General features: G+C 39.3%; 2 protein-coding genes and 2 long non-coding RNA genes across 4 annotated transcripts in view; 3 read left to right on the top strand and 1 right to left on the bottom strand.

The window, feature by feature from the left end:
* LOC309498167 (uncharacterized protein) overlaps positions 1–26,157 on the top strand; it is a 924,641-nt gene that overhangs the window by 630,553 nt on the left and 267,931 nt on the right. The window lies entirely within an intron of this gene.
* LOC309502606 (uncharacterized protein) overlaps positions 1–26,157 on the top strand; it is a 75,673-nt gene that overhangs the window by 39,196 nt on the left and 10,320 nt on the right. The window lies entirely within an intron of this gene.
* Positions 8,214–8,653, bottom strand: LOC309511837. Its single transcript, XR_014210788.1, has 2 exons — positions 8,485–8,653; positions 8,214–8,419 (listed from the first exon to the last, which is right to left on the bottom strand). It is a non-coding gene; the product is annotated as an uncharacterized lncRNA (long non-coding RNA).
* Positions 16,030–18,366, top strand: LOC309508745. Its single transcript, XR_014209705.1, has 2 exons — positions 16,030–16,932; positions 17,434–18,366. It is a non-coding gene; the product is annotated as an uncharacterized lncRNA (long non-coding RNA).

Below are 26,157 nucleotides of genomic sequence, written 5' to 3'. Positions count from 1 at the left end.
CCTTAACTCCACTTGAAGCATGCTGCTTGCTCCTCTTGAAATGAAGTTGGCTTGTCTGGTGAAGCTGCTTTTTGCAGTGGTCCTCTCCTTTTTGAGCTGCTGGACCGACTTCCCCAGGACATCTTCCGCCATCTTGACTTCCTCTGCGTCAACAGCTTATTTCTGGATCTGAAGCCGTTTACATATATATATATATATATATATATATTGTCCTTGCATTCTTTCCTGTGGCTCAGTGACACACCTGAATGAAAGGCTCATTATGCTCAGTGTGAGATACAGGCAATTGGATACAGGCAATTGAGACAGAACGTAACGTATAGCTTAGCTTACAGAAATATAATATATAAAACTGACATTTGACTAAGTAACAAAATATTTACTGCACAAATAGTGTATTTTTAGTGCATACTGAGTGTCAGGATCCCACAATTAACCCATTCTTCCAGTGGATGCGTCACGTCTTATTGCCTGTATCCACTGTGGCATCATGAGAGGTAGAGGATCACCAAAGTGTGGGTTGCTTCACAAATCGAGTCCAGGCAGAGATCAAGTCAACAGCTGTGTCCCTGGTAACTGTAGTCCAGGACCAGGTGGCCATCTTGGTTTGTAGTCCCCATGCTGCAACCACTTAGATGGCACATACCTTGCCTCTATGACAGGAGTTCTCAATCCTAGTCCTCGAGGGCCACTTTCCTGCAGATTTTAGCTCCAACCCTAATCAAACACACCTGAACCAGCTAATTAAGCTCTTCAGGATTACGAGAGAGCTACAGGCAGGCGAGTTTGATCAAGGTTGGAGCTAAACTCTGCAGGAAAGTGGCCCTCGAGGACTAGGATTGAGAACCCCTGCTCTATGACATACCCTCTCACGATGCCACACCACCTTTGTCTCCTTAAACGCTCGTTTTTTTGGGGTCGACAGCTTATAAAAACTTATTTCTGTGTTCTTTAGCTTGTTTGCTGTAGACCCTTCATTGAAAATTAAGGTTGATTATGTCCCTATCAACACATGACCAACATCACCTGACTGTATTTTCTCTCAGCTTTTCTTGACAAATGTTCGTTAAAAACACACAAGGTCAAAGGTCAAAGAACCCAATAACAGCAAACACTGTTCACCACAATGGTGACTTCAAACTAATCCATCATTTTCCATAAAATGTCATCATCTAAACCTCTGATAATTCTCAATGAGAGCTTCTGTAGACGTCTGACAGAAATAAAGTCAGTCTGGTCAGTAATAAGTGAAGCTGGTAATGCTGTTTGTGGAGTTGTTTAATCCTCCTCTGCTGAGATCTTTACAGATTTAATGTATTTTATCTTCAGTTAGTTGTAGTTTGTGTTTCTCTTTCCTTCAGTGATTCAGCTTGTTAACAGCAGGTGTTCATCAGTGTCTGGATTCACTCTGTCCCAGGGGCGAAGCACAAGATCCCGGTCCCTATGCATAGGCAGTCCTGATGGGCCCCCACGTTCCTCAACCACCCCCCACCCCCCAAAAGAAAAAAATTTTAATAAAATAATATGGCCTCTGTAGGCCTAGATGTTTATAGGATATTAACTATTAACTGTAATGCTTAGAGTAACCTGATAATTTGGCATGTGTGTATGTCTACACACATTTCAAACCTCCTTTCCCAACGTTCTATAGACTTTACTTTGGTTATTGGTACCCAGAACTGGGCCCTCATTCAATTATGGATAAAAAACAAATAAAATAGGCCTATTTGTGGAAAAAAAATGTAATATTTGAGTTACATAAAAGCTTTTTATTTGTATTCTTCCTAATTGTCCTTGAAATAGTGGCCAAGACCCCCCACCCCCCAACACAAAAATGGTTTGGCCACTGATACAAATTTGATGTTGTAATTTGATTTGAAGTTCAGGACGCTCAAAATGTCCGGTCAGCACAAGTCCGGTGCTCAGAAAAGGAAAGAAAAGAGAAGAAGAGAAGAAGAAAATAGAGGCCTGGGAGATTTTCTAAACAAATATTTAAAAAAAGGTGGTGACAGTGAAGCTGAAACTAGTAAAGTCAACGTAGAGCAAGTTAAGAAACTGCGCAGCCAACGTTTACGAGACTTGTCAGGAGTTTTCCTGTTGAATTTTTATTTTAATTTTTTTGGCCGCCAAAGCCTTATTTGATCGGTAAGTGATGTAGAATAGAATGACTGCTGCGCCTGACAGGCGCTTAACGAGCAGAGAGAGAGAGAGAGAGAGAGAGAGCCCCGGCCGCGCGAGCGCACTCTCACGTCTTCAAACAACACGTTGAGCGCTGTCTCCCTCGCACATATTAATCAGTCAATTGACACGATAGTAAAAGGTCTGAAGGCCGCAGTTTCACGTGGAGCATTCTCTTGAATTACCGCGGGGTGTGAATTGTACTAAAAAACGTTGCCTTATCTTCTCTAAAAAGCGTGCCGCACATTCAGCTGACATAAACCACAATTTCAGTAGGCCTAAACGAAAAAACCTATTCAGTGATGAAATGTTTTCTGTGTTGACACAAATCTTGTGCGATGTCCTGTCCTAAACTGCCATAGGCTACATCTGCTAATGAAATGTCCGATACGCATAATACGAATGACTCCTTTGAACCATTCACTTTAATGAAGGGTTAAAACAACTGATCTGTCCAACACTGAATTGGTGTATAAAAAATAAAAATAAATCGGTAACACTTTACAATAATCTTCCATTTATTAAACTCTAGTTAACTACATTAGTTAACATACTATCAGAGATGGGAAGTAACGAAGTACAAATACTTCGTTACTGTACTCAAGTAGATTTTTCAGATATTTTTACTTTACTTTACTATTTATTTTTGTGCCGACTTTTTACTTTTACTCCTTACATTTTAACATGAATATCGGTACTTTCTACTCCTTAAATTAAAAAAAATTGGCTTGTTACTTTAGTTTCAAATAATTTCAGTGGAGTCGTAATTATTTTTGCTTCATCAACCCTTCGCAGGGAGTTTGATTGACAGGCGATCTGACCAATCATAATCCGCCATTTTGTCCGACAAAGCAGTCAGGAGAGTTAGTAGATTAACATTGGAGGATTTAAACTTGAAAAACGAAGTGTACCGACATCTTTTCGCGTAAAAACATCATTCCCTCTTATGTTCATTCATGTTTATGTGATGCTATAAATTAACTAGAAAGAAGAGATGATCGGTTCACGAGCAACTTTATCTGAGGCTCTACAGCGATCTGTCACGACACATTAAAGAGCCACAAAACGGTATTTATTGTTTAAATTTCTTTTAAAAAATGACCAAATTTGAAAGGTGAGTCTTTGTTTCATATAAAAAAATAGCCTGGTCTGTCCTGTCTCTCAGCACCTTGTCAGTGTCCTCTCTGCTCCGCGATGTGTGTTTAAGTGTGTGAGAACATGGTGTGGCGTGAGAGCGGCGTCGCTTGTCGGACATAGCAACTTAAAGGGAACGGAAGGGAATGGTTTGGGACTGTTCGCAAACCGGTCTTTGCGAACGGTCAAATTAATGGGAATATACGTTGTACACTTGACCCATCACTACAAGACGACTCGACAGATTCGGCGGCATTCATTCGCGGAAAAATCATTACATAGCCTACATGTAGATTCCTTTAAATGTTAAGGGGAAGATTAAAAAAGAGAAACTGGGTCTGTGAATTCTCACAGAATCACAATTGAATTCATATCTTGCTACTCAGTCAGAATCTCATTAACCTGGGGTGCGTTTCTCAAAACCATAGTTAGCTAAGTTAGCAACTTTGTTGGTTGCAATGCAATTTCCCATTGCCAACCAACTAAGTTGCTAACAGGTTAGCAACTATGGTTTTGGGAAACGCACCCCTGGATGAGTCTCTGTCACAATAATTAAAATGTAGGCAATGGCATATAAAGAACCTTTTTTCCATATCCACTTAAGTTTCTCAGCTTGCACTCTAGTAACATTAGTGTGGTCCAGGTAGCTTTGCATAAAAAAAATGGTTATCATTCGCAAGGCTACTTTTACTTTTATACTTTAAGTAAATTTCCAAGCCTGTACTTTGTTACTTTTACTTGAGTAAAGAAGTTAAATCAGTACTTCTACTTTTACCAGAGTATTTTTTTACACAAGTATCTGTACTTCTACTTGAGTATGAGAAGTGAGTACTTTTGCCATCTCTGCATACTATTAATAAACTACACTTCTACGGCATTGTTAATATAATTTTTAATATTCAGGCTACTAATAGCCTACGTTATTGAAATCAAAAGTTGTATTTGTCAACATAGGGGAAAGGGGAAAAGGGAAAAGGAGAGATCTGGGTGCGGGGGGCCCATCTAAGATTATCTCGTCCCGGGCCCAGGCAAGACTGTCAGCTGGCCTGCATTTACCAATTGTTTCCCCTCATTTTGTTTTCTTTCCTTCTCATGTCTTTCTTTCCTTTTTTGGTGGCCTGATTTGGCTTTCTTTAAGAAAGACATTTCTACAGCAGAATTTTGCGCTCCACCAGATGCTCAACTAACTAACATGAACAAAATGCATGCAGATGGACTAAACCATTTTGCGCATTAGCAAGGGGTGGGACCAGTCAGTCATTCAACCAAGTTATTCAGCCAATACACTAACTTTACATTTCATCTGACATTCATTATGAAATTTAATTTGGAAATGAAAATATCCAGGTAAAATAAAATATATTCCAGACTTTTCAAGGGCTCTTTCTCCCCTTGGGGCCCTGGTAATCAGTATTGGTTTTACCCCCAGTCCGACGCCCCTGCTCTGTCCTGTGGACTATATCAGTAATAGTGTAGGGAATAGTGAATGAGGGTATAGGGTGTGTTTGGGACACAGCCTCTGAGTGTTGATTCTGAACACTGATAATTCAGTTATATTGCAGTAGACTACTTTATCAAAAACAACAAATGTTACCCAGAATGCATTCTTTTCTATGGTTTATTACTGTTTTAATGGAAAATTGTATGTTACTGTTAGAATTTGGCATTTTTTTTTACATCACAGTTTTATAGTTTTAGGTCTCAGAATTAAAGATTGCTTCCACATAAGCAGACTGAGAGTGAGTGACTGGACACAGATAATAAAAAAATAATAAAAAAATTGAATAAGTAAATAGGAAATAACAATATACAAAAATGATTTTTTTTTTTAAATGAGGAGAAGTAAGCTTCTATCACCCCCATGATAAACAAAATTAATGAATTATTGCATGATTATGGTTAAATCATATAATCAATTCAATATTTTAAACTGTGGTATTTTTTTTTTATTAATCTTTGAAATGGCAAGCAGTGTTGGGCAGTAACGCGTAACACAGTTACTTTTGACAGTAACTAATACTGTAACGCATTACTTTTTAAGTAAATTAACTCCGTTACCGTTACCATATGGTGTGTTGTCCGTTACTGTTTTAAATTAATAAATTTTGGCTGAAGTGTAGCCTACAGCCTAACCTGTTTACAGCAGCGACGCATTGTAGGATTGGTGGATGCCAACCACTGTAAACACGCAGACGCACTGAGGGCGTTTCCGTTTATTCAAGTATGTGCGGCAGTCATGGTGAGTCAAGGCGAGAGCAAGACGAGTTTCTCACAGTGGAAATATGCTCATTATTTCATGTAGCAGGTTGATTGATTGCAGCTGTGTCAATCACACTCTCTGGACCAATCAGGACGTAACTGCATGCTATATGGGCAGAGGGTGAGTCCTCGTGTCACTCTATAGCTGTGTCCCAAAGTGAAGGCTGCGTACTTCGAAGGCCGTATTTGAAGGCCGGATGGCCGTATTTGAAGGCCGATTGCGTCACCGCGGCGCGACGAAGACCGTCCCAATTCAAACACTGCACGCTTCGAAGGCCGCGTTTGAAGGCAGATTGCGTCACAGCAGTGCTAAGAAGGCTGTCCCAATTCAAACTCTGCACGCTTGGAAGGCCGATTGCGTCACCGCGGCGCGACGAAGGCTGCTCCAGTTTGGTATGTCATTCAAATGCGCCGCCAAATGCGCACTTCATTTCTCTGACAAACGAAGGATACAAAAATGGATACTTCATGGCCTACCCTTCCCCAGAATTCATAGCGCGCCGGTGACGACCAGTATATAAACGGTGAGTGACGACGCAACTTCACGCAAGTTTATTCCCAAAAAAATGGAAAAAGTGTCTGTAGTGTGGTGGCCGAGGAATTCACTTATAAATGTAAGTATTGTGTTTTAATTTATTAAAATAACTAGCGAAACCAGTGTTAAAAGCATGAATGTGGACCAATCACTGAACCCCCTGTGTGAAAACAATCAACTGAGTTAAATTAAGGAAATACTACATTTAATATCAACAAAAATGCTTTTCTTGCTTAGTTGTTTGGTTTTGTTCTAGTATAAATATAAAAAAAAAAAATTATATTAAGAAGCATTTATTAGACAAGCAAAAGTTATTGTTTTGTTTTGGGGAAAAAATAACTCCATTAAGTGAGTTTATGCTTAAAATAAGCAAAATAATCTGCCAAATGGGGTAAGAAAAATAATCTTGTTTTCAGTTTGATTTAAGATTATTTTGCTTAACCCATTAGCAGATTATTTTATTGTTTTAAGCAATACTCACCTAATTTTCCCCCAAAACAGGAAATGTTTTACTTGTAGGCTAAATGCTTCTTGATTTAAGAATTTTCAGATGTTTGAACTAGAAACAAGACAAAATATTAAGTAAGAAAATATTTTTTGCAGTGAATTTCAAGTAGGAGGGTATATTCAAGTAAATAAAACAGGAGCACAAATCCATCTGAAATGTGGTAGATAAAAATACCTGAAAAACATAGCGGTGTCTGCAATACATCGTTTAATTTACCTAGCCAGCGAAACAAGTGTTAAAACCCAGGGGTGTTTCTTAAAAAACCTGAACTTAAACTAAAAAACTGCAGCTTCATTTATCAGGTGGTCTGAGGCAAAACCTGTTGTAATTCTTTTTGTTTCAGGGACCAAGGAGCAGACGGCTGACTTCATTAAATTAAGGGCCGAAAATGATTCTCTTTTTACAGGGGCCAAAAACTCGGCCACTGTGGCTTGGAGGTAAAAGTCATAAAGTCATTAAAGTCATTAACCATTTGTAATATTTCCACTAGCTGCCTCTTGTATACAAAAATTAACCCTCACCCTATACAAAGCCCACAGCAATGAGACAACTAGTTAAGGCAATAGTCTTTCTCTATTTTGTATTTTTTTGTCTACAAACGTTTTGAGCAAACTTGAGGATCCAGGAATATAATCCAGGAGTATTTTGTATGCATGTACTGCTGTGTGATTTTTTTCTAATGTTAAGATTGCAACCCTGTCTTAATATTTTTCATAAGGCTTTCCTTTTTTTCTTCTTTTTTAGGAAAATTCTGGAGAAAATGGACCTGCTGGGGAAGGTCACTCCCTTGCAGGCCAAAAGAAAATGGGACAACTTAAAAAAAAAAAACAAGGTAAGCAAGTTAATTGACACATCTTTGCTGAAATGTATTGTGGTGTTCTTGTTGTCAACAACAGGTATGGTGTATTTGCTCTGCCTTAGGATTGCAAATGTCCTGGGACAGGTGAGGGGGTGAGCGGGAAATCCACTGCGGAAACTTGGCCATGGTTTCTCCTCATGGATGAGGTTTTGGGACAGAGGCCTTCCAACAACCCCCCTGTCCTAATTGCCTCCCTCCCTGAGGACAAACCAGGGCCAAGTTCAGCCCCAGCAGCCCCAGCAGCCTCGGCAGCCCGAAAAAGAGGCAGCGACGAGCTCATTGAGCTAATGAGGGAGGACATGCAATTTCAGAGGGAAACGGAGGAGAGGAGAGCACAAGAGAGCAGGGAGAGAATGGACAGACTGTTTTCTCTCCTTGAGAGAATGGTAGAAAAAAAAAAATTTTAGTTAAGCAATTTTGGTATTTGTTTTTTGTCACTTATTTTTACATGATACAAAGTAATTTCTGTACACTGTTTGTGTTGAGTTAAAACCTATATGGAATTTAAGTTATTTGTAAATGAGGCAAGGCAATTTTTGTACATTGTTTATTTTTGTAATACGTTTTACATATGGAATTAAAAAAAAATACATTTGGAAATAAAACAATTGTTCTTGACTTGTATACATGTTTTTTTTAGCATGTAAAATGAAAATGATTTCAAGTACTTTTTACAAATATTTACAACAACAGGAAAACAATTCAAATTAATGGTACATAAATCAGATAAAAAAAAAAAAAAATGTATGTACACTTTCAGCTGAGCAGGGAGACCCTGATGGTGCTGCTGGACTGGGATGTGCTCCACAATAGAGACCCTGGTAAGGCCTCCTGCTGGTGGGACATCATCTGGGATGGTCTCCAGAGTGTTTGAGTGCATATTTCCACTGTCCACTGCATTGTATATCAACAGGTTTGCAGGGCTGACTCAATCAACGGCTGCCATCTCACTGAGATATTTTCAGAAAGAGGGAAAAGTAAAAAATAAACTCAACTTTACAATTCTCTTACTTGCCTGTTACAAATAGTCGTGGTCAATTGGCACCTCCTCCAGGGCAGACACCTCTGCAGACAGCTGGTCACGCCACGGAGCACCACTGACCGTCTCCAAACCGTGCTCCCCCTCATCCTCTGCATCATCCTCCTCATGCTCATCCTCCGGGGCCATGATGTCACCAACCCCAAGGCAGATGTTATAGAGGATGGCACAGGCTGTTATGACCTGAAATGGAATAAAGGAATTAATTTATATTTTTTAACAGATTGCGTTTATTATTTTGCAGTATTTTTAAAATGTATTTTTAATTCACTTACGTGAGGTACAAAGGTGTGGTGCACCTCCAGCGCTTGCAGGAAGATGGCCCTGAACCTGGTCTTCATCATCCCAAAAGCACGCTCTATAATGGAGCGTGCCCTGGAATGATGAACATTAAAGCGCTGGGCTCCCACACCTCGTACCGGCCTCTTGTAGGGAGTGATGAGGGGAAGTGGGTGTTGGAGACATGGGTACCCGCCGTCTGCGAGGATGAATTGCCCTGGAGGAGGGTACACTGACCTCCTGAACAGTGGGCTGTGGCGGAGCACTCGTGCGTCATGCACTGACCCGGGCCAGCCCACGTAGGTGTCAATGAAGCGGCCCTGATGGTCACAAACAGCCTGGAGGATGATGGACGGGAACAGTTTCCTGTTCCTGTAGCATTGACCATCAGGACCGCTTGGAGGCTTGATGCGGACATGGCAGTCGTCGATTGCTCCTGCAGCTTTCAAGAAAGCCCGGTGTCTTGCCAGCCCTGCAAACCCACGGCAAACTGCCTCCAGGTCTTCTGGGGTGTTTGGGAGGTGAATGACTTGGTGGCGAATGGCCACCACCTCCTCAGCGACCCGGTGGACAATGCGGTGGACAGTGGAACGAGGCATATCAAATGCTCTGGAGACGACCCTGTATGATGTACCACACGCCAGCCAGAAAAGAAATACCAGGGTCTCTATTGTGGAACCCCATCCGTGTTGCCGGTCATTTCTCAACAGGTCCAGCAGCACTCTCAGGGCCTCCCTGCTCAGCCGAAAATCAGGTCGAGTGTCTTCCGTCTCATTAAAAAACCTGTCCAGCACTGGAACGTCCAGGTTTATTCTGCAGTACAGGGGTCTGGTCTTAATTAGGGAAAGAAGGAAAAGAGAAATTAATTGTGTACCACATTGGGGAAAAACTTCTAGTCATATTTAAAAGTAAATGTGTTATTTTGCATACTCTAATGCAGGGGTCGGCAACCTTTTTGTCATAAAGTGCCATTTTTAAGTTTCCAAGTTCATCACTGTGCCACAACACACACATAGCCCATATATATATATACACACACACTCATAAATACACAAACATTTTACATTTTCATAATGGCTTACACAGAAATAGTACAGAAATTTAAATATTTCTCTTGAAATTTGTTTTAGATTTAGATAGACAATTTAATAATATTTATAACTCCTAACTAGAGATGCACCGATTACAATTTTCTAGGCCGATTCCGATTTTTCATTGAGTTTGACCTGCCGATACCTATTTTTTTAGCCGATTCCGATTAAATTTTTTCTAACTACTTTACAGCACACACAAATATTTATTTTCTATATATATTTTTTTTTAATATAAAATAGGCTACCATATCCTTTTACCCAAACTGAATAATAAAAACAAGTTTGAATGGGTACATTTTATATAAATATTTTTGAGTCTTAATTTTCTTTTCTGACATAACCTAATCCAGTTCTTGTTAAAACACACTAGACATGCACATTCTGTGCATTTTGGGCACTTTTGTTTGGAATCATATTTATTTTGTCCATCAAAAGTGTGCTTTCACTTTAGCACCTTTCACACAGCGCCCAGCGCACAGCGCTTTGCCTTCTGTGTGAATGCAAACACGACCCGGGATCGATGCCGGGTTGGGGACCTAGTAACATTGCCGTGTTCAGTCCCGGAACGCGCGCTGTGTGAACAAAAGCCGTAATAATGCCGTGTCGTAGTGATGACGCTGAAGCCGGGATCGTTCGCAACTCGCCAGCTAGTGAAACGATACGTTATGCGCAAGTTTATGATAGAATCAGAGAGAGAAATCGCAGCTCGTCATAGGCAAACTTAAGACATTTTAAGTTACATCGATGTCACGTGTCTTTACGGCTTGTGTGAGAACGCACTCTATGATTCCGGAAAATCACTGGCAGTGTGAATGAACCAAAATCAAACGAACCCGGGTCAAATCTCGGGTCACTTTATCCGTGTATTTTCTGGAATCTCTGTGTGAAAGGGGGCTTTAAATTGAGCGTGAGCAGCGCAGACAAAATAGACTCGGCGGCGAAACCCCCGCTTCACTACTGCTCACGCGACGCTCCTGTTGGGCGCTCACGCGCTGCCCCTGCTCCCGGTGTGGATTAACATGTACGCCGAAAAAAATATGCGTGAAACGGCCGTAATTCACGAGGTTTCCTACATGTGCGTCCGTGTGCACGTGTGATGCTGATGTTGCGCGATGTTAATCATGGGGAGCCCGAGTGCATTTGACCGGCATAAAACTAGACTACTTTATCTGAATGAAATACATACACTTCTCTCGCATTTGCTTGTGTGCCAGCGATTAACCCTCCGCGTGCCAGTGTTGGCACGCGTGCCTTAGGTTGCCTACCCCTGCTCTAATGCATCAAGAGTAAAAGTAAAAGAGTAAAAGTAAAGAAGTAAAATGCAACATAGCAGAAATACTGATGCAAAACCATATACATATATGTATATGGTTTTGCATCAATATTTCTGCTATGTTGCATTTTACTTCTGAATAGGTTGAAGGTTGTTACATTTAAAGTACTTTATATAGCCTACTGTTGGGTAGTTTAACTTACAAAAATACATCATATTGTAAACGACCATGTTTTTTGTAGTATTGCTGTCCTGTGAGGGGAAAAAAGTACTTCAGTACTTTACATTTGTATGTGAATGCTTAACAAATGTAATTCCTTACAGTCCACCATCACATTATTAACAAATTGTTGCCAACTAACTTATGGAGGTATTGTTGCCTAGCAACTGTGACAGCTGCAAATCCTAAACATTTTTATTTATTTTTTTTTATTTTTTTTTTATGTTTAAACTGTGTAAAAACAAAACAGGGTTTAAAAACCTGTCAAAATATGTTCACCATGGTCAAGAGAATAAACTATATAAAATTGAATCTTGGTAAGATTAAGTCAACATTCAAACCATTTTGTGTATTTTGTATTTTCATATGTATCATTAGATTATTCAAGTAAGTTGAACCAATAATTAGCTACATTTAAAAGTGCAATTAAGGACCAGCAAACCAGATAAATTTACCTGCCCATGGTCTGGGCAAAGCCTGAGATACATCACCCGGCGGCGCCGGGGATGAATCCCCAACATCTCCTCCAGTAACATATAAAAAATAAAAATAAAAATGAGCAATTCTGGCTCCATATTTACTCGTTTCAATTGCAATTTGAAATTTCACAAATGTCATGTAGGATGGCAGCTCTCCTCTCGCACCGTTTAAAAGGCGGTAATTGGGGACACCTGGTGGCTCAATTAGATATCCAATGAAGGCGACATTCGTAGCCTCCTTCGAAGGCCACGTAGGCTGCATGCTTCGAAGTCTGCGTCCTTCGAAGGATGCAGCCTTCACATTGGGACACAGCTTATGTTGTCGTCAGAGGCGCACTTTCGCTGTGGGTCCTCTCGCGTTCGTGGTGCAGTCGCGGTTATTGGACAGGTAATACAGCGTGGCTAACTTTCTCATTGCCTAGAGACCGTGTTAGTGTTGCAATTGGCATTGCAGTGTGCGATTGTCTTTTGCAGTGTTTCTCCTGTCTCAAACCCGATCTTTCCTGTAACGGAACCGGGTTGCGTTGTGCTGCTGGTAGGTTGAATCTGCTTCCTTTTTTTGATATTTGCGTGACTGAGTGTAATGGGCCGTTTTATTGTAGGCTTCGTGTATCTCACAATTCTGATTTTATAACACGAAATTTCGACGAATATCATGCAATTCTTACTTTATATCTCCCAATTGCGACTTTATTACTCAGAATTGCGACTTTATTTCTCACAATTCTGACTTCATATCTCGCAATTCTGAGAAAAAAAAGGGCGTCGCCACTTTTGAATAAGAAACAATATCAAGACTATAAAACTCTGCACATCACATTTTTGACTTAATTGATTCTGCTTTTATTCGTAATGCAATGGACCGGTCAACGGGACATAAATTAATCCTTAAAGGATGGCACTTTATGGGACATTTGCACAAAAAGAATAAATAACTTACCGTAGCCTATTTTATAAGTCGCTCCGGAGTCGCATATCAGTCAAAAAATGCGCCACGAGGAAGAAAAAACATATATAGCCTAAGTCGCACTGGACTAAGTCGCATTTTAAAAAAAATGTATTTCACACACACACACACACACAAAAATGTTACAGACAGTTCTCCGTTACGGACGTGAGCGCTCTAAAGCGGCACTAAAATAATGTTTTAAAACTTTCACAGAGACCTCAAACTGAAAGCACAAAGCCTGTCTTTAAATTTAATTTCGTTTTGTATTAATTGTATCTTAATTTTAATCGATGTTTCATCAACCAATTGTCTGGATTTAATCAATAAGAAGTAAATATACTAGGCTATTAGAAAATAGATAATCAGGACACGGAGGCGCTGGCGAACCTGGAGCTTGTCTCATAAATGAACCGAAACTCAGCGTGGGCCTATAATGTAGCCTATTGCCTCACAGACCTGAGACATATAGATAGCTTGAAATGTCTAATGAAATATTTTACATTTGCCTGTTCCTTACAAAACACTGACAGTGGGGTTTTTGACTGGGTTTTTTTTTTTTTTTTTTTTTGAGCAGCTGCGGACAAATTCTTTCGACACACACACAGACTATTACGTAACACTCTGTGCTTATGTTTTAAAAGCATAATTTGACATATAAATAACAATTTTTAAATAGCCCACTTAAAGTGTTTATTACAAATAAATGACTAAATGCTAAAAATGTATACATTTTAATGAACAAACATATGCGTTGCATTTACAATTCTGTGAAAACAGCACCCCCACTTTCCGCGACCCTGAATAAAATGAATATGTTATGTTCTGTGGAGAGTATTCCGGTGGGTAGCCTAGTATTACTTTTGGTTTGCGCAGTGTAATTCACAGAATTACAAAAAAAATATTTTACCACCTAAAAGTTAAAGATTTTTTGTGTCACGTCCACGGCATGTGTAGCCTATTTCCCTCATATTAAATATTAAACGCATGTGTAGACTGATATTTTTCTAATGTCTGGACTCCTTTATTAAGGGAGTATTGATATATAAACAGTTTTAATATATTGGTATTAAATGCATTTTCTGAGAATTTATATTTCAAGTTTTTACTGCATGTCACGTCCATGACGCTGGAATTGACATCACTTGATTACACATTGTATTGCCTTGTTATGATATAGTGACCCATACAATGTGCCAAACATATTTTCCTTACCTTGTTGTTCAAGGCCAGGGCACTTTTAGTACAACCAACGTTGTGCTGAACTTGACAAAATTGATCTCCAGCGGCGGCCAGCAGCTTGTGAGTTTTTATTTATTTGGCGGTTGAAGGTTCTGGAACTTTTGCGCGCTTCCACATCCCGCGCAACTACGGATCTCCCAGGAACATTCATTATATATTGCTGCGTACATTTATCCGTGTCGGAGTTTTGAGTAGTAGCCTAAGATGCGCATGGCATGCGCGAGCGGTGCGCGATCATGGTCGACTGACAACGAAATTAAGCAGCTGAACAAGAATACGGCCGTGTTCCGATTGTTCTCATCTCAGTTCCGCCGAGACAAAATAGACATGCCATTTAAAAAATCTTTCATTTATTGTCAGAAATATGTTTTCAAAAGCATCACTTTCATCAAATTTGATGTGACATAATTTTCATTAGGCAACTGACTGTAAACAGGCACATCAGGACACAAACGAGCAGGCTTATGTGCCGGGGCTGAGCCCCGGAGAGCCCCGGCCCAATTTAACCACTGCCTGTCGGTATTGCATGTATATGTTTGTTCATGTATCGTCATTGAATGTGATTTGTTTATATACGTCAGGACCGTGAAGCGCTTGCTGGCGCCGGTGTCTATATGAGTTTCTCCCTTCCTGCCACGCTGCTGTTTTGTCTCTACGGATTGCTGTTTCAACTGATTTCTGCTTAACTATGAACCATTGAAAGCTATACGAGCTCACTCTGGGTTCTGAACGCACCTATGCACTTTACAGCGAGGGATTCGTCGCGCACAACATTTTACTAGTATCTCAGTGACTGACACAGACGATAACTGTGCCATTCTGTGGCTCGCCTGTGTTTATTAGTGTGTGTGCGTGTGTGTGGCTTTTGTTGTTTGATAAATACTTTTGATTAGTTTATATATTTTTGGGGGGTTTAAGTGTCTATAAAGAAGATTTTCCTTTTTTTGTGTGTTTTCATCGATTGATGGTTTGTTTATTTTTCTGTCTTGATAAATACTTTTGATTAGTTTATATATTCTTTGGATTAAGTATTTATAAAGAAGATTTTCCTTTTGTGTTTTCATTGATTTACGGTTTAATTGATTTTTTTTTTTTCTGTCTTTAACTGAATGTTCTTCTTTTAGTGCTGAGTGCCGGAAGTGGTGGTGTCGGTGTCTCCTCCTGTGTGCTGTGTTTTCCCTCTTTTGGTGTGTTTTGAGTTTGGTTATTTTATTGTGTGTATATGTGTGATCAGGGAATCCTTAACCCCTGAGATCCCACAACTTTGACCCGGTTTCCTCCACTGGTAAGGCCTCAGCACTCCCATTTTCTTTATTTTTTTTCTTTATTTCTTGTGAATGATACTTTATATTTGATTTTAATGGTACAAATAAAATTATTGTTTTACTGGAACTACGTCTCTGGCTTCGTGCATGAATCGAACCTGTGTGCTTTCTGGAAATATTATGTTTACTTGAGTCATCAAACTAGTCTAATTCTATTTCCCGGGGCGAAACTCCCCGGATGGCGTAGTCGGTGTCTTCATTAAAATTTAAGACCTTGAATAGGTAGAAAAGTCGCACTCACCACATTCACTTTAGTTGAGCATAAAGACAAAATCTTTTAGTCAAATGTAAGCTGTGTCTTTCTGGTTCGAAGGTCCTATCGACTGCGATAAACAGCAACTCGAATTTGTCGAAGCACCTCCAGAAACTACATGCCTCGACGAAGCTAGAAGCTAGAAGCTAACCCGGTGTCGGTGGACACACTTGAAGTGAGTCAAGCCCCTCCAGCCAAACAACAGCGACTAGATTTTAACCGGACTGTTAGCCAGGGACAGATCAACAAAGCTATTGCACGGTATGTTGTTGAAAACATGCAGCCTGTCTCTACTGTGGAGTCGCCGGCGTTCAGGCAGCTCGTTAGCATGATAACATGTTCAGGCGGCACACAGCAAATGGGACAAAACTTTTTCCAACTACTTGGATAAAGAATATTCAAAAATGGAAAGTGAGCTGAAGACAACATTTGAGGGGCTAGACTACATCGCGACCACTGCAGATATTTGGTCTGTCCACAACAACAGCTTCCTAGCATTGACAGCCCACTGGATAAACACCGCTACTCCAAAACGCCAGAAAGCTGCGTTGGCCTGTAAAAGGATCAAAGGTAGACACACGTATGATGTCATTGCTGCTGAAATCGATCACATTCATTCATTATATGGACTGTCAACGAAAGCTACAGCTACTGTTACTGATAACGGCTCTAACTTTGTAAAAGCCTTCCAAATGTATCAGCCGGAATCGCTCTCTGGCAATGATGATGATGAAGAGGATGAAGAGGTTACCTTCACAAATGTTGCAGACGTGCTTGACACCTCCACAGAGGAGGGGATTGTTTTACCACCACACCTGAGGTGTGCCTCTCACTCACTTAACTTAATTTCATGCTCTGATGTGGACAAGTGGCTGCTTTCAAATCCTGGGACTAAAGGAATTTACAGAAGTGCTACCGCCAAGTGCACAGCACTGTGGAGTAAGGCTAGCCGGTCGACTTTGGCTTCAGAGTTAGTGGGCGATTTGGTTGGCAAAAAACTGCTTGTGCCATTCTCCACAAGGTGGAATTCATCTTATGATGCTGTGGCAAGAATAGTTGAAATACCCATGACTGACTTGAGCACCATCTCTAATCGTTTAGAGCTAAAATGTATTGGTGAGAGGGAGTTTCAGTTTCTGAGGGAATACTGTGCCATCATGAAGCCTCTCACAGTTGCTCTCGATGTCCTGCAAGGAGAAGAAAACTGTTACTATGGCACCCTCCTGCCCACAATAGAAGTTTTGATGTCGAAGCTACTGGAGATAAAAGAAGGCCTGGTTATTGCAACTGGCCTGATGCCATAGTTCAGGTAAGAAACATTCATCAATATTCAAAAGAAGTTTGTAGATGTAAATATTCATATTTTTAGCTGAGCAAGCACCAATATAGCCTAAGAAATGGAAAGAATGGAAAGTGCACAACATCATTTTTGATTCTATTCACGCACACACACACACACACACACACACACACACACACACACACACACACACACACACACACACACACACACACACACACACACACACACACACACACACACTGTACTGCACCTACCCACTGGATGAAAAATAAACAGTAATAATACCACAATTCCTTTTTTGCAAAATAAAGTTTTAGTTTTGTCCAATCAGTTGCACGTATATTTTCAGTTTCTTAATGTGTGTGTTTTTGTGATGTTTAAATAAATGATTTTATAACTCAAAAATCACATAGTGTTGTACAGCTTTCATAGAATGTACATAGAGGGAATCTTTCACTCATTCTAATATCTGTGTCACTGTGTGTTTTTTTTTTTTTTTTTTTGCAGGCAATCAAAACACGATTTGCATCCGTCTTGGAAAGCAACGATGCAATACTGGCAGCTGTCACACTTCCTATGTTCAAACTGCGATGGTTGAGAGACCAGAGGAAGAAAGAGATGGTCAAAGGAATGCTGGCAGCAGAGTGTCACAAGCTCATCCCTCGCCCTGGCCCTGTTCAGCAAGCAGCCAAGATGCCTGTGTCTCCGACAACACCAGACTCAAGCTCCTATAATGTGCAGGACTTTTTCTGTTTTGAGGAGGCTGATGATACCTTCAGCACTGTGGAAACTGAAGTAATGACCTACTTGAGAACAGCCGTAACAGGGATGGAGATTCTTAAACAATTTCCCACAATAAAGGAAATTTCTCTGAAGAAAAATGCAGCTACTCCATCCAGTGCACCTGTCGAGAGACTTTTTAGCCTGGGAAGTCTGGTACTGTCTCCAAAGAGGAACAAGCTGTCTGACCAAAGGTTTGAGAGACTTCTTCTCATGCGGTACAACCACTGGTTTGAAGGGTAAAACTCAACTTAAACGTTCATTCAGGTCCTTGCTAGTAAGCACCTTTTGTTGTTTCAAATAAATAAGCACACATTTGTTATTAAAAATATTTGTTTGTTAAAAATAATGGTTAGTTTAGTAGCCACAGTGACATATATGTTATATCTTAGAACACTAATTTTATGCATTATAAAATGCATTACGTTGTATTGCTAGGAAAAATGCTGTTTTTTTTTTGTTTTTTTGTTTTTTTTGTTGCCTTTGGCTTGCTCAGTTGGGGATATTTTGGGGATATTTAATTTAATTTTATCAATCAATAAATTCCTCTTGAAATAAACTTTGTTGTATTATTTAAATGTAATACTGTGAAGCTGCTTTGATACAATCTGTATTGTGAAAAGCGCTATACAAATAAACTTGACTTGACTTGACTTGTTTTTTACATTTTTATGGACATATACAACAGCAGATTTTGCACTTTGAATACACACAGCTTACTTTACATAAGCTGGTGACATGCAACTCTTAATTTTTAAACAGCATTTATATTTGTTATGTTTTTTTTTTTTAAATGCATATCATTTGTTTGTCAATAATAGCATTTTTTTGGTGCTGAGTTTCTCGAAATTGATTCTGAATAATTCAGATTGCTTTCATTTATTTCAAAATGTTTTGTGTTATGTTGTACATTGTTAATAGTTTTCATACTTAAGCTGTGAAAGGAACATTTTTAAGGGCTCAACACAACAGCTTTTATGATGCAGAAGCCACTTTAGTTTTTGATTCTGAATATATTATTCAGCTTGTTTTGTTATTTATTTCAGAAATCCTTGTGATATATTCAGTTTGTGCTGGTCTGACTTAAATAAAATAGTGTTTAAAAATTACTTTGTTTAAGTCAGTTTTGTGTTTGTATAGACCATAACGCATAAAAGGGCATTAATGGGAACATAAAAGAACGTTCTTTAAAAAAGTAACTAAAAAGTTACTTTTAACAGTAATGCATTACTTTTTGGTGTAAGTAATCAACAAAGTAATTGAGTTACTTTTTGAATGAAGTAACTAGTAACTGTAACTAGTTACTATTTCTTAGTAACTAGCACAACACTGATGGCAAGTCATAACAGATGAAACATATTCATTTCAAATGAAGGAAATTGTAAATCTGTCAAGTCAACTGCATTATAGTGCACTTAATTGTCCTGATTTGGATCAGATGATCACTGGATTGATCCGAGACACACTCCTCACACCAACAACCGGCCCTCATGTTGTTTGCCGTGATCATGCTGTGCCATCACTGCCACACACGGCTCAGCTCCGGCTGACAGGAGACCAGCAGAGAGTATTAAACTGGACAAGCTCTCTGTCACACCTGATGAGGTAAGAAGCCCAAATATGAGCCCCTTCCAAACACAAGACTCAATGCTGTTTGCTCTGTGACCTCTGCCGTTTTTATTAACGTCGACTGTCATTGAGGTTTGAGTCAGTTGCTCAGTTTGACCTCTAGATGCCAGAAAAGCTGTTCTGAAGTCTCGCTGCTCACAGAGACTGAGGACTGACTTTACATTAGCAAGTGAAGGGTTTTCTTACACAATAATGTATTTATTTCTCTACAAACTCCAAATGACAATAATTCACTTCTCTTTTTTTTTTTTTACTCAATATACAAAAATAGACGATAGATGGTATGTACAAATGCAATGAAATGTACAGTAAATAAGTATGGTGTATTAAATAAATAAATATAAATAGTGTTTAAGTATTGCACATGTTTATTGCTAAGTGGAGGCATTAACTGTTCATGAGGTGGATTGCCTGAGGGAAGAAACTGTTCCTGTGCCTGGCCGTTCTGGTGCTCAGAGCTCTGTAGAGCCGACCAGACCACAACAGTTCAAAGAGGAAGAGGCCTGGGTGTGAGGGGTCCAGTATAGGGGGTTTCCCACCGGGTAGTTCTAGGAACTAACCACCTTTAGAAAAACAAATTCTGGTTGTATTCGCAACGCCAGTAATAAATCTGGATTGTGTCAAAGCAGCTTCACAGTGATAACACGAAAATAATACAACAAAGTTTGTTTCTAGTTAGTAAGGCAGATCAATAATATTGTTGAATATTAAATGTCCCCAACTAAGCAAGCCAAAAGCCAAGGCAACAGTGGCAAGGAACCAAAACTCCATCAGTGACAGAATGGAGAAAAAAACCTTGGGAGAACCCAGGCTCAGTCGCTCAGTTCTCCTCTGGCCAATGAGCGAACAGTGTATGATTATGATCCAGGCAGCGTTACAGGCCAGAAGTCAGATTGGATCAGAACATTCAAAATATTATCCAGTTCCCTCTGGTTGAAGATCGGAGTCACGCCGGTATGGAGACGAGTTTGCTGAGGATCAGTGTCGATGGCTGTCGTGTCGATGAGGCCTTCACAGGGCTGATGAGGCTGGCACTTCAGGGATGCGTCGTGGACGTGTGCAGGCGCAGGTCCACCATCTGATCAGGATACGGCCCGGATACGGCTGACTACAGTATACCTTGGAATAAACAGAAAGACTAACATTAGCTTAGATGCCATTCTTCTTATGACGTAACGAGTACATCAGGTGTTATAGGAAGTGTACCCAGTTCCGGCTGACCTAATCTATGCAGCCTAATAATCATTTAACTGATTTGAATAATAGAAATGTATAATGTTCTATATGAATGCCAGTTAAAAGAGATATAGCAATGTTTTCTTACGTCAAAGTTTGTACGTATCATCACAGTTCTGAGTTGAAATGTCAGATTTGAAGAAAATTACCATTGTTTGGCAAATAAATAAATGACTGAGAGTTACATGTGTATTATGAACATATGGAGCTGGTTAACTGATGCAAACTCTATATTAAAAAAATAATTTGTTTACAAATCATGCACTATGGTAAAAAGTGTTTCTGAGGTCAGAACATAATTGTGCCAGAAGTCACGTGAAAATAAGCCTTTATTAATCCATAATCTTGTATGAAACCTGTTAAAAGTGCTTGCTGTTTTACTGCCTCTATTGTTCATTTCTTTTAGAAACTGCAGTGATATGTACGTATTGGTACGTATTTTGCGTTTTGCAAAAATGTTGCCACAAGAACGTTTTTCCAATGAGCTTGTGTTGCATAAAAATGACCCTGAGGACACTGTATTGGGTCACTTAAAAATAACTATATTTCATTATGTTGAAATTGTGTTCTCTGACAAATAATCAGTAGCAACAATAGCTGGGTTTCCATCCAAATGTAAAGCGTAGTGTCACGATCTCAGCCTGTGTTCCCGTCTTGTGTGAGGACTTTTGTGTTATTTCCTGTCCTGTGACATGTTTGTAGTTCTTTGTAGTTTTCATGTTGATTAGTCTCTCCTGGTTTGTCTTGTTAGTTCCCTTGGTTACCCTCCTGTGTTCCCATGACAATCAACCACACCCCCTTGTTACCCTTGTTATCCTGTGTATAAACTGCCCTTGTGTTTCTCTTGTGGTTTGTCAGTCATCGTTTACGGCTAACTCTATTTCGCACAAGTCAAAAACTACCTCAAGTGAACGTGAAAACTTTTGTGAATTAAAGGGGTGGTATAATGCCCTTTTCACAAGATGTAAAATAAGTTTTTGATGGTCCAGAGTCTGTGTGTGAAGTTTTAGCTCAAAATACCCCACAGATATTTTATATAGCATGTTCAAATTGTCACTTTTTGAGGGTGAACAAAAACGCACCGGTTATGTGTGTGTCCCTTTAAATGCAAATGAGCTGCTGCTCCCGGCACAGATGGCAGAGCTACAACAGCTCATTCGCCAGCTTCGGTTACCTCACACAGTCATGCACTGAACATTTCTAAAATCTTTAGCCTATTATGTTCAATAGTGATGTAACGTTTTGTGCCGAGGCTTCTGACATGCGATCCAGTGGCGATTTCTTTAAGACTGCAAGGGAAGCTCGGCTTCCCCTATAATGTCAAAAAATGAATGGTCAAATATGTACTATTGTATTAACATTTTATTGACTAAAAATGCGTTAGAAAACGTTAATCTCAAAGACGAGTTCGTTCAGAATCAGTTACATATAGCAGGTCGGCTGACTCGATTTCCTTCTCATACATTCCCGTAGCGTCACAGTGCATTTCCCTGTTGAAGCCCAGCGTCCATTGACTTCAGTGGAGCTGCTTTGAACAGTTTTTTTCAGTGCTTCGAAACTAGACGGTGATTGGATAAATGCTGCGATTATGTCCCGCCCCCGGACGCTCAGCTTCTCTGGGGGTGAATGAGAAGTGGGCTGGCCTGGACTCCGGGCTTCTGCGTGATGATTGGAGGGTCTGTCGAAAGGCTGCGTCTCCTTTTGATTGACAGAGATTTCATGCAATAAAAAGTCGCTGATGTTGAAGCTGTTCGGCTCAGTCTCATCGCGGATTTTTCAAAGACAAACTGCTGCAACCTATTTCTTGGTATTTGCTTGTCGAAATTGCTAGCCAATTTTCATAATACATTTCACATAATTATACATTTATACCTTTATTATATTATTACTTATTATATATTTTTATATTATTATTAGTAATAATTAAAAAAATAATTATTAAAATTATTAAAAAAAAACATCTTATTATTAGTAGCATTATTATTATCATTATTATTATACTTTATTATATTATTATTTATACCTTTATTATATTATTACATTCATTATCACAGAGCATTTTCTTGAAAAGGAACGTAAAATTTACATATAAATAAATGAAAAATGTTTATGATGTAGGCCGAAAATGAGCTTCCCCTCTTTGAAAGACCAGTAGCCGCCACTGGTATGGAGGCTTGTATCGCTTTAGACCTATGATGTCACTGATGACGTCCGAAGCCTGACTGGTTCAGGAAGCGACATTTTGAGAGATATATAAACCCATGGTTTAAACCCAGCCACTTTCCAGTTTAAAATAATAACGTTGCCACTTCTGCCTATTATGACCAAAGATCTGATTTATACATACCACCAGAAAATACACATTATATTCATATAAATAGTATATTCATATAAATATATTCAAGTATATTCATATATTCATATAAATTAGTCTATGTGGAAATTTATTTAATTTTTTCACCGTTATTTCTGAGTCTTAACTGGCGCAAAATACAGTGTATCACAGATCATATCAGGTCATCTGTAATGTATCTGTTGTTTTACACTCTTTGACCACCGGGTGGTATTGTGAGTAAATGAAGCCTCGAGAAATGAACCCTTTTGTGAACCACTGGGCTGAAAAGCTTCAATGCTTCATGAGGCTTCATCTCACCACCACTAATCGTACAAAGATGGAGAGACTCAAGAAGAAGTGACAACATGTAGAAGAAACAGGACATTTCTGAATGGTTAGTTGATGGATTTATGTAGCTTATGTGTAGTTATCTTCTAGTCATTGATTAGCATATTCTGTCACAGATAATCTATAAATCATGTTCCTGGGGGCGGAGTTTATGTAAATTGTAGGGTTTGTGATGTCACTAAGAGAAAGAGTAAAAGAGATATTGTTAAAAATAGGCTCAAAGCTCCACAACACACATCGAGGCACAAGAGATCTTTCTGATCACTTCTTCAGCTGTGTCATAGAGTCAGGACTAAACACTCAGTTGATGAGATCAGAGGAAGTAACCAACCAGAGGAGGAGCTGATGATGTTTAAAGGAAGAGCTGTAACTATATATAATGAAGAGAAAGACTGACAGAAACACAAAATGGCTGATAAGTGTGATCTGTGTCTGCTGGGACTGATCATTCTCTCTTCACTTCTCACAGGTAAAGAAATCTCTATTTTCTCTAAAGACATTTAGTGGAATTAGTCTGGAAAGAGTTAATTTGAACATGCTCAGTTTATTCTTGCACACATTCACGTTGTGATCTCAGAGTTGTGTATTGATACACACAGATCATACTGTATTATTCCTGATACTGGACATAGTGTCACTCAAACATCTGATGATGAAGAATTATCTTCATATTAAGAGCGTAAGGGTGGATTTCCTGCAGAGGTTCAAGCTGCAAGACTGCCGAATGACTAAAGAAAAGTTGTCAGCAAGATGGTAGAAAACTGTACATTTCTTGTCTATTCCACTCACTGCTACTTATACCAACGACGGAAATAAGCGCAGTTACAATAGATTAATATGTGGGAGAGCGTTGCTATAGAGAGTGACGATATTGTATTGCAATATGTAGCACTTCAAAGTCAATACCAAATCAAAACTATTTAGCACATTATTTGTAATTGAAAAAGGTTTAATGACAAAATATGGTTATAGTTATACTTAAAATAGTTACAAAATAGATGTATGAGATGATGATAATTTATACCATTAATCTTACCCAGCATGTAAATGTTTCCTGAGAGAGAGAGAGAGAGAGAGAGAGAGAGAGAGAGAGAAAAAAAAGAGGAAGTAAAGAGAGAGAGCCAGAGCATAAAAAAAGACAGAGCAACAGTTACAATCTTTTTTTATCCTTTCCTGACCATGTGACTTTAACCCAACTGTGAGACGTTTAAACTGACCAATCAGATCATTACAACTTCCCCCACCGTACTAAAGGTGTGACAATTCATAGACCCCCAAAATACAAACATTTTGGCCTACAGGGCTTGATCACTATCTGTGTCTTTGGGAACTCAAAATGGTCCTTGTGGTGGAAAGAGGGGGTAGAAAAACAGTCAAGATTATTTCAGTTCTACAAGAGTGTGTCAGTGATTTGAACAGCTCTCTGATAAAGACTAATAGTTTATTCTGGAGAGTGTGTTGTTTGCATTAAGTGAGGAAAAAAGGGGTAACACTTTATAATAAGGGAATATGAATAATCATGTACGAATACCTGGATTAATACTTAATTCAACATGAACTACTGATAATTGAAAGCATTAACTAATCATGAACCACTGAAGAGTTATCCTGAACTACGATGGAGTCATTATGGATTCACGCATGAATAGCGGCAGCCTTAACTACATGTTAGTACATGATTGATAGTTAATGCTTTCATTAACATTTATGGATAAACCAAATCAAACTGCCTCTTTAAGAAGGAATAAGAAGTACCCTGACTGCACCTCCGTTCTCTGACTTCTGGAAAAGTCACACAACAGCTCAACTGGGCTGAATACTTGTTGTGTTAGAACATCATGTGCATTTGATATTAAGTTTAAAATAAATCATAAGCTGAATTTGGTAAGTAGTTAACAGTTAATTAATTATGATTGGGCCCTCTCACCCAGTCAACACGTTGATCTCACAGTGATCTCTCCATATGATCATCAATGTCACAGTGAGCTAAAAGTGTAACCTCACAGCGCACTCACTGAGCTCATACTGTGATCACAATATGAGCTCATCCCAGATAGAAATGTTATTAGACATGGACTACAAAATCGCTCAGACGTCAAATTTTTGTTGAAAATGAAAACTGGGTTGACGTCTAAATATTTGTTTGATGTCAGGCTCCAACTTCATTAAACAACTCCACAAACAGCATTACCAGCTTCACTTATTACTAAACAGGGCCCGGTTCCCCAAAACGTTCTTATCGCTAAGTAGTTCTTAACCTATTCCTTAACCTCTCTCTTAACGTTATGGCACGATTCCCGACACGTTCGTACGCTAAGTATATCTTCTGTAAGTCACACTTTCGTAAGGTTGGTCTGGACCACTCTTAGCTTTACCTTATCACTGTTGCAGGTCTATACGAATATAATTCTGAAGGTTTAATACACCCAGACAGTATTCAATTAGGCTAATTCAAGTGTTTTCATGCAAAGAATAAAATTGTCATTACACAGGGTTTCCTCGGGGTTGTAAAAGGTAGTAAAAGGTAGTAAATTAAATTATGCCAAATTAAGGCCAGTAAAAAGTAGTAAAAAGTAGTAAACGTCATCTGAAAAGGTAGTACATTTTCGAAGCCCCATCTAACTGGGTCTATATCATGGGTGTCCAAACTTGGCCCGCAGCCAGGGTCCGAAATTAACACCCGCCAAGCGCCAAGTGCGGTTAGATTTTACGTTTGGCGAGTAAATCTTAAAAGGCTATCCACCACACTGGCGGGTGAATGTTCATCATACCAAAATAGTAATAAAAAAATATTACAATTGTCTTTTGTAATGTTATGATGCCAGGAAATTAGTTAAAATCTCCTGCGAATCTAGAGCGAGCGAGCGAGCAAAAGCGCGCATGCAAACCGTGTAGCGAGCGCA

Source organism: Leuciscus leuciscus, assembly GCF_965113295.1.
Source record: "Leuciscus leuciscus genome assembly, chromosome: 1".
In the NCBI taxonomy this organism is placed as follows: Eukaryota; Metazoa; Chordata; class Actinopteri; order Cypriniformes; family Leuciscidae; genus Leuciscus; species Leuciscus leuciscus.
Note: the sequence above shows the minus strand (reverse complement) of the source record. Positions and strands in the feature narration are given on the sequence as shown.